Raw genomic sequence first — 9,627 nt, forward strand, 5'->3', positions numbered from 1 at the left:
TGTTGCTCTAAAGCTTTTTAAAGGGGCTGTGAGCAGAGGGTGAGTGTTAGAGCAGGCAGCTTGCATGCTGCAGAATCGCATACATCCGCAGCACCACAGATAAAAGAAAAATTAAATAAACACACTGTTAGCAAGCAGAGAGCGTTACATGGATAGGTGATGTTATGTCTTCTAGTGACATTTCCCCCAAAGGTATTAGGAGCATAAATAGCCGATTGAGGTTAAGCCCAAAACTACCCCAAGAGTTTTCAACTAGGAAATGCCTGTCTGAGTTATCTGAGAGTCTAATTGGTGCTGTTTTACTTTTGCTGTGGAGACAGACCTGGAAAGCGGCATGCATTTTGCCTTAGCGGACACATAACTGGGATTTGCTGTTCCATTCCATGGTCATTTATTCCCTTGAAGGTGACCACGTTAGATCGGTATATCAATGATCTGGACAGAATCAAAGCCTAGTCACAAGTTTAATTCCTGGTACTCTGCAGTGCGATGATTAGACTGGGCATTGCAAAATCCATTGTTTTTTTAGACTTAACCATGAATCTGATTAATTCTATGTTGTGGATCCCAAGGAACAATTATGACAGAACTAGAGACTGGACTCAGGAGAAACAAAAATAAACTGGCCACAGAATATGGTTCCAGATAATTCGTTAACAAGCAGAAAATCAAATAGTCATTGTAGTTTCTGGACCAATATAATGATGGAGATTAGATTACAACCCAATCTTCATTTTATTTTTTTCTCCCACTACAAAATTAACAAAAATTATAATGGATCATATATTTATTTGGTGTTTACTCTCTTTAGAGATTTTGCTGGAGCTTAACAAAAATGAAGGTACTTTTGAAGACAAATTCAAAGGCGCTTTGAAAATGCAAAAAAAATGTGTCTTTTAAATTTTGAAAATGTATCAGATAGTTCCTGAGATTCTTCAGGCCAAAGTCCCATCTCCTCACCCCTGTGGTGGAAGTGGTCTGTATGTCTTGTACTTTTCCATGTACATTTTATTTGGGGAGACATGAAAATAGACATAGGGATAAAATTAAAATTAAAATTTACTGTACCTTCCATTTTTTCAAATGAAGATATTAAACTTTATATACAGTGGCTTTCTGGGAGAAACGGTGACTCTGAAGTAGTTAGCAGCGATGACCTCTTTATTACCGTTTCCCCCTTCTCTGAGATCTGTGTCACTTTCACGTGGCTTTGCTGCCAGACATCTAAGACTGACATCACCCTGATTGCAATCTGCTACTTAAAGCTTGTTATATAGAACTCAGTTCATTGGGCTGTGCCAGGATGGTTTTCCAGCTATTATGTCTGAACAAGCTCATAAAATAAACACCCACCCCATTTTGTATTTAAAGCCCTTTGGAATGGTTATTGGGAGGCAGAGAGATTTTTATGCAGCGCTGACAGAGCTGTGACCACTAGTAACAGCAGCCTTGCTAAGTGCAAGAGTTCTATGCATCCAGATGTTTTATTGTATATTCAACAAAATTTGTGCCTGGTAACCTTTCTTTAAGGGATCCTTGTGAGAAGCACTCTCATGCTCAGTTTTTGCCTGTTGACGATAAAAAGCCATTGGAAGCTAGAGTAACTATCTTGATCGTTTAATAGCTCGCTAATCTTTAAGACTGTCCTCAGAAGGAAACAAGAGTCATAAATTTCATATAAATGGAGACTGTGTGTCTATCAGCCTTAATCAGCTTGTGGGTAGACTTCACTGATCTGTCTAAAGTGATCTGAAAACCACTGTTAAGACAAAAGATGTTTTTCTAGAACCTTCCTGACATCAACACAGAGCCCCACTACCTGACAGAAGGGTAGATAACTGTTAGAAGTTGGCTTGTGTGGGGGGAGCTTTGTGGAAACAAGATGAATGATTTGGGAGAGGGGATACATTGGCATAAACAAAAGGTGTAGTCAAAATAATATTTTCCTGGGGGCTAAGTGCTTGGTGAGGTTCTCTGGGTAGGGTTTGGGTGGGGGTGGGGGAGTGTTGTTTGTCTGTCTGTTCACTTGTTGGCAGAGGTGAAATCTGGCCAGAGTGCTTCAGTAACTATAGGCTGGCTATGCACACACATTGGCTGTCATGAGGATTTGAGCCTTCCCTCTTCCCTTACATTCCCATACTGTCTATCACTGATTTCTGCCTGCTCATCATTCCGATTCTAGAGGCCAAAGATTCCTGTGTGTTCAACTGACTTTCAATTGACTCAGAAAAAAAAAAAAAAGATTGTGGAAAAAAACGATTGAAGATAACCCAGATGCGAAATGATCCGAATGTAAGTCAGGAATTCAAAAGCACTTAAATACTATTTATTGGCCACCAAACAAATGAACACTGGTGGATCTTTCAAATACATGGGCTTCCAGGAGAGCAGAAATGGGACCCTAGTTGTACTCATTATAGGAGTGAATGCCTCAAAAATAAGGTTCGAGGGGCTAGGAGTGGCTCACTGATTGCAGAGTGCCTGTTGTTCCTGCAGAGGACCTGAAATTGGTTCCTGGCACCCATGTTGGGCAGCTCACAATGCCTCTTCAGACTCCGAGGGTAACTGCACTTGCATGTGTATAGACCTACACACACACACACACACACACACACACACACACCAAAAATATTTTTTTAAGCCAGGCTATGAACACCCAGCTTGAATGAGGACATTGGAGCAACTGTTCTCCTGTTCTTTACTCTGTTCTTCACAGCCTGTTGTGATGGCGAAGAGCAAAGTCAAGTCTCACTTTTCCTGAACAGAAATGTGTGTGTGTATGCGCGAGGGAGGGGGGAATTATAGCTGCTAACTAATATTTAATCATTTTATTTGTAACCCCCCAATAGCTGTCTCAAATAAATATAATTCCCAATTTGCAGATAAGAAAATCTAACGCAGAAAAAGAAAAAAAAAGATTCAGTCCTAGCTGGTCTGGATCCAGTCCAAGTTCACAACCATGATTCCCTGCATGCCCCACCTGCTGGGTCCCAGACTCAATGCTAAGCAGGCAACAGAGTGCTCAAGGTCAAGTGTGATTGTCCCCTGCACAAAAGCATTAAGCAGGTGAAGAAAAGACTACGCATCTGCATCTTTCTCCCTGCCCTTTACATTTTTCATACATATTTGTCTGGGCGTGTCTGTGCCTTTGTGGAGGTCGGAAGACAGCTTGCAAGGGTTGGTTCATTCCTCTAAGGTGTTCATGGTCCCTGAGCCTTCTTGCCAGCCCTGTTTTCTTGTTCGTTTGTTGGTTGGTTGATTGGTTGGTTTTATAAATCTATCTCTATGTGACTTGGAAAAAAAAAGAGATCTTGATCATAGAGCTCTCTAGTCACTTTCTACAATTCTCGAACACTCTAAAAAACAGATCTCTATTTCCCTGTTTTATTAATGAAGAACTTGGGGGCTAATGCAGGTATTCCTTTTTTTTTTATTTGTTCAGAGCTGTGCAGTGTCCCCAGATACAAATGATGAAAAGCCAGGACATAGCTGGGGTACTGAGTTGCACATAATATTAAGACATAATGACCAAAAATTCAAGTGTCCTGCTGGAACGCATTTTGCATTTGCTGTATGCCTATGCTCACATGGTATTGTTAGTTTTGTAAGACACAGTATTCAAATCCCCCTCCTGGGGTGGAGGTAGGGGCAAGGATCACAAGGCATGTTAATTAACATGGAGAATGTCTGACACACTTAGATATCATTTAACCGAGGCTACCCTGGGCCAATTGACAGCCTCTAGCACGAGTGCTCAGTAAATGTATTTCAGAATAGAATGTATCCTGAAGGGTGAGATATAAACTCATTTGGAAGGCGTGCAGGCTCCTACCTAGTAAGCCAACTCAAGTTATGTTTCAGACTCGTTTCCTACAATTGCACCTGTTTTCTGTTCTGCAATCGGCTATTTTAAACAATGATTTCATTAAAATTACATAATAGCAAGTAATTATCCCATCCCTTGAAGGGATCTGATGTATTCAGACTTGAAATGCTGTAATTATAAGCTTTCCTCAAAGACAGATGCACCAGCAGCCTCATTCCATCAACAGGCACAGGAATGCTAACACTCACTCATCTGGCAAAACACAGTCCTTAGGAATGTAAGAGGATCAGAAGCCCCGCCTGATTTTTTAAGTCCTCTGTCCCCAGCCTTGGGTCAGAAACCAGAACTCTGTTTTGATACCATGAACTCCATCCTCACGCCCTCGGTTATATACAAAACTAGGGTAAGAACTTAAAACAAGTTCTTATTAACCAAGGACTGGAGTCAAAGCACAAAAGCATTCTGCAAGGGGGAAGAACAGAAACCTAAGAGAATGATCAAACAGAAAATGCAGGCTATGACGTACACAATGCTTGCTTTGCTTTGCTTTGTTTGAAACAGGGTCTCATGTATCCTAGGCTGGCCCTGAACCTGCTATGTACTGAGGATAACCTTACCTTCTGATCCTCCTGGATTCTAGGGGACAGAAGATCCATGCAGGGCCTGACAATGGGTAGGCAAGAGCTCTACCCACTGAGCCTCACTTCCAGCCCCAAGGTGTAAATGTATTACTTACCCTGCGACCCACAGTGTACCACAATAGTAGGGATGCTTCACTGTAGTGCTACCCTGCCGTCTGTCCCTCCGCTGTGAAGGTTAACTGAGGATATCCTTCAATGGATAATAAACAGACAATGGATCACCTCGCGTTGCTACATACTCTGGCTGATCAGATGGACCATTTGTGAGAACTGATATCCAATCAGGTACTCAGTTGGCAAATAAATGTTTTGTCTTTCTTTCAGTTGGAGCTGGGAAAAGCAAAGCTGATAATAGTTTAATTAAATATTAATTCGACCACATGAAAGCACCTGGTTTTCTCCTCACTGCTTGGTGATTTGTCTAAGGCTCCTATCTCATGGGGGAAAAGTGTGTGCCTTAGTTTCAGTTTTTTTGCTGTGAAGAGACACCATGACCATGGCAACTTTTGTAGAGGTAAACATTTAATTAGGGCTGGCTTACAGTTTCAGAGCCATTATCGTCACAGGAGGAAGCATGACAGCATATAAGCAGGCTTGGTGCTGGAGGAGCTGAGAGTTCTACATCTTGGCCTGCAGGTAGCAGAAGGAGACTGGCTTCCACAGGCAGCCAGGAGGAGGCTCTGAGTCCACACTGGACCTGTGATTGAGTTTATATATGAGATCTCAAAGCCCGCCTCCACAGTAACACACTTCCTTCAACAAGGCCACACCTCCTCCAAGAAGGCCACGCCTCCTCCAAGAAGGCCACGCCTCCTCCAAGAAGGCCACACCTGCTAATAGAGCCACTCCCTATGGGCCAAGCATTCAAACGTGAATCTATAGGGGCCAAACCTATTCCGATCAGCACAATGAGTCATGGGAATCCCTCTATAGCAAGTGTAACCAGACACCAAAGTCCCTAGACAACATATCCACCTGTTTTCATTCACACAGGACAAAACCCATGAAAGACAACCACTGCTTATGCGCCAGTCCTAAAACTTCTGCTCAGACGGTCTATGGTAAAGATTCAAAATTCTCCCGTTTGTTTATCCAGAACATTGGCAATGTTTAAGACCCACATCTAAGTGGGAGCTCCAAGACACTCCGAATATGTATGTGAACATGCCCCATGTTCTTCAGATGTTCTTAAATATGTATGTATGTAAATATATATGTGCATATGCATATTTGTAGACTTGCAGTGTTTGCTGTCATTACTGACCAAGAAAAAACAAAGTTCTCTTTTGTACTTTCAGAAGACATTCAATTAGCAATTACCACAGACATGCATTTCATCCAGTTGGCGTTTGCTGTTGCTTCCGGAGCATTTAAGAAGATTGTTAGATGCGTTAGCTCCGTCCCTGGTGTTGACATATGGATCTGTGTCTAAAGTGTGAAGCGCTTTTTGTTTCCCTACAATACAGAGTATTTTAATCTTCCCCCCCTCCCCGAGGGAACTAGCAATAGATTTAGAGCACAAATTGATATAAAACACCCTGACTCTTATAATAACCCAAAGATATTTTTTATTTATATGACCAACAATGGCCAGAATCTTTTTGTAACAGATATTAAAGATAGTGTAATTTGTATACTTGTAATATGTAGTTGATTCTTTATGTATTTGTGTACGCTAACAATAGTCTTAAATACACAGGATTGGGTTATTCTTTCTTCCAAATGTGTCAGGGCATATGCTGTTTCTTTTGGTCACCAATGCTTGTTACATTTCATCAAAACTGAACTAGTTAGCGCTTGAATTCTGTTCGCATTGTCTGGAAACCAGATTAACCATCTAATAATATAGTATCTTTTATGGGTTGATAGAATATTATCTGCTTTTTCAAAAGACATATTTTAAGACTAATAAAGGCATATAGACCAACCCAAAGTGACACTGTGGCGACTTGTATTTTATATTGCTTGACCTTTGACCTGTTCCGTCTACAGGTTGACAGGTGGTTCTCTTTGGAGAATGAGGAAAGGGATTTGCCCCTGGCACCACTGTGGCTGCCACAGAGCTCCATGGAGATGCAATCCAGTAGCAGGTGGTACCTGAGCATCCTGCTGCTTGGCAGCCTCTCACCTGTGCTCTCAGGAGGGGCAGCTGTCATCCTAGTGTGGCTCGACCCTCCACTTCAGCTGGAGAGACCAAAAAAAGGGAGGGGCGGGGGTGCGGAGGGGACAGGAACTCTGGGCTGGAGCCTTCAGACATGTGCTCTGCAATCCAGTCAAAACACACCAGTCTCTCTGGTCTTTAGCCGTTGTCAATTCTTTCTCTTTGTGTTCCGTTTTTTTGAAGAATTAATTCCTAATTGAGCTCCAAAGCTAGTTGTCAGGCATACGGCAGGTTTTACAGTTTTCCTAAGAGTTCTAATAGGAAGTAAGCGTCAGTTTCAACTTTCCAGCTTGGGTCCCCTCGCCCCACTCTTGAGAAATCAGCTTGATGCTCCACTGAGATGCTAGTCCTCAGAGGGTTAATCGGCAGAGAGGAAGGTTTGAACAGTTTTCCTAGCCACTTAGTAGAACCCATGTACTTCTAGACTCCCATGACCCTGGGCTCTGTGCCACACCATGTGAAACAGCTGTCTCCATCCCGATGCACATAAGGGGCTCACTGCCTAAGGCCAGAATCCCCCGGTGCAGAGGAGTTTCTCACCATAAGCATTGTAGTCACGGGTCAGAGCTCCGTGAAAATGAAAGTCGTCGACACTAAAACTGGGGGTTCAAGCGACTTTCCCTCCACAGGAGCAGCCTGGTCCTTCCCCACACATCCCTTGCATCCTCCGCGTCAGAGGGAGGAGCTTGAGGGAGAGCTTTGTCACAGCCCTGGCAGGGCTCAAACGGAAAGAAAGGGACATGAAACACACACGAGTGGACAGAATTCAGTTCCTTATTGATGACCATGGCGATTTAAAAACTTCATTTCTGGCCTCCCCGTGACCCGGAAGTTGTACAGCAGAATGGCTCCCGCAAAGAAGGGTGGCGAGAAGGGCCGATCCCCCATCACCGAGGTGGTGACCCGAGAACGCACCATCAACATTCACAAGCACATCCATGGAGTGGGCTTCAAGAACCGAGCTCCTCGGGCACTCAGAGAAATTCGGAAACTCTCCATGAAGGAGATGGGGAACTCCAGATGTGCGCACTGACCCCAGGCTCAATAAAGCCGTCTGGGCCAAGGGAATAAGGGATGTTCCATATCGCAACTGAGTGCGTTTGTCCAGAAAACGTATTGAGGATGAGGATTCACCAAACAAGCTCTACACATTGGTAACTTACGTATCTGTTACCACATTCAAAACTCTCCAGATGCCAATGTGGATGAGAACTAACCTACTGAATGTCAAAGTTGCAGAACTGCCGAAATAAAAAATAAAATATAAAAAAAAATTTAAATAAAAATAAGTAAAAAATTAAAAACTTCATTTCTTTACACTTTTTGGGGGGAGGGGGGTTGGTTTTTCGAGACAGGGTTTCTCTGGTTTCTCTGTGTAGCCCTGGCTGTCCTGGAACTCACTCTGTAGACCAGGCTGGCAGAAATCAGAACTCAGAAATCTGCCTGCCTCTGCCTCCCAGGTGCTGGGATTAAAGGCGTGAACCACCACCACGGGCCTTTTCTTTACACTTTTGTTGAACAACTTATAAGCATTCTATATAAGCAAGGAGCCTTTCTGAGGACTTAACAGGAGTCAAATTTAGTTCTCAGTGTTGATGAGTTAAAAGCCAGCAGGATATGGGGCCTGGGAGTTGGTACAGAGGTGAAGAGCGCGGATTCCTCTTCCAGAGAACCTTAGTTTGATTATCAGCACCCACACGGTGGCCCATAGCCAAGTGTAAGTCCAGTTCCAGCAGATCCCACACCCCTGTCAAGCACCCAGCACCCATGTGGTGCACATAGATGCATGTAGACAAAACTCTCACACAGTAAGGTTAATAATTTAAATTTAAAAAAAAAAAGCGAATGCAAGACTAGTTAGTCCCTTAAAGACAAGTCAAGAGATTATACAATTCTTTTTTTTTTTTTTTTTTGGCTTTTCGAGACAGGGTTTCTCTGTGTAGGCCTCCCAAGTGCTGGGATTAGAGATTGTACAATTCTTAAAGGGGTCTGGGAGACTCTGAGTCATTTGTTGCTGGCAAGAATGGTACCTTTGATTGTGCGGGCTTTACAGATTGGAAATCTTTATAGTACCACCTATTTCTAAGGATAGCTGTCACTGATACCCCCGTGTAGACAAAAGCTGAGTCTCTCAAAGGCTACACCACTTCTAGGGACAGTGAAAGGCACTTGGCTTTGTCCTGAACAAAATGTAGAAGTGTAGGCCAAAAAAGCAAAAAAGAAAAACAAAAACAAACAAACAAACAAAAAACACACAGAAGAAGGTGGTGTTGTAGGGGACAGGAAAAGGCAAAGACTCCTGAGAAACAGGCTGCAGCTCGACTCTCATGACTGTGACCCCCCAGGGTGATAGATTCAGGCCTTCCCTGCTTGTTCCACGCTATTTCCCTCATTGTTGGAGAGGCTTTGGGCTGTTCTGGACAGGTGCTTATAAACACTCTGGATAAGAGTGCAGCTGGCAGTTGGACGGGGAGGAAGGCACGACGGGGAGACACAGCGGGAGCTCAGGCAGTAAATTTAGAAGTAGAAATAAGACCATGTGAGAAGGAACGTGGATCCTAAGGGAGAGAGCCAGTGGGAAGAGGAAAACTGGCCCAGCCGGTTTTAACCCAGACAGAGACCAAGCTCAGCGGGAGGTTCGGTGAGAACTGAGAAATGTGGAGAAAGACTGCCCTCTGCTGGACAACCGAAAGTTCCTCTGAAGCCCCGAAGGATGGAAATGCTGTCAAGTAACTAAAGGTGAAGGAATCCACCTGCGCTAGTTCTTTCAAATAAAAGGTAACCAATACGTGGATACCCAGGTAGGAATTCAAACGGACCCCCCAAGGGTCATAAAGACAGACTGATGTATCTTCAACGAGGATCATCGAAGAGTCACGCCATTTAGGGATAGGATGCCACTTAGTAGAACCCCTGTACTTCTGTACTCCTGTGACCCTTCTCCTTGGCCGGCTGTCACTGAGAAAGTCACCTGCTTTAAGAAGCCTTTCCTGGGCTCT

At 43.6% G+C, this 9,627-nt stretch overlaps 1 pseudogene; it reads left to right on the forward strand.

Moving 5' to 3' along the window:
• The first annotated feature begins 7,472 nt into the window (after positions 1-7,472).
• On the forward strand, positions 7,473-7,844 carry LOC127668706 (60S ribosomal protein L31-like; annotated as a pseudogene).
• Positions 7,845-9,627: the final 1,783 nt, after the last annotated feature.

The sequence above is a fragment of the Apodemus sylvaticus genome, chromosome 18, assembly GCF_947179515.1.
Source record: "Apodemus sylvaticus chromosome 18, mApoSyl1.1, whole genome shotgun sequence".
Lineage (NCBI taxonomy): Eukaryota > Metazoa > Chordata > Mammalia > Rodentia > Muridae > Apodemus > Apodemus sylvaticus.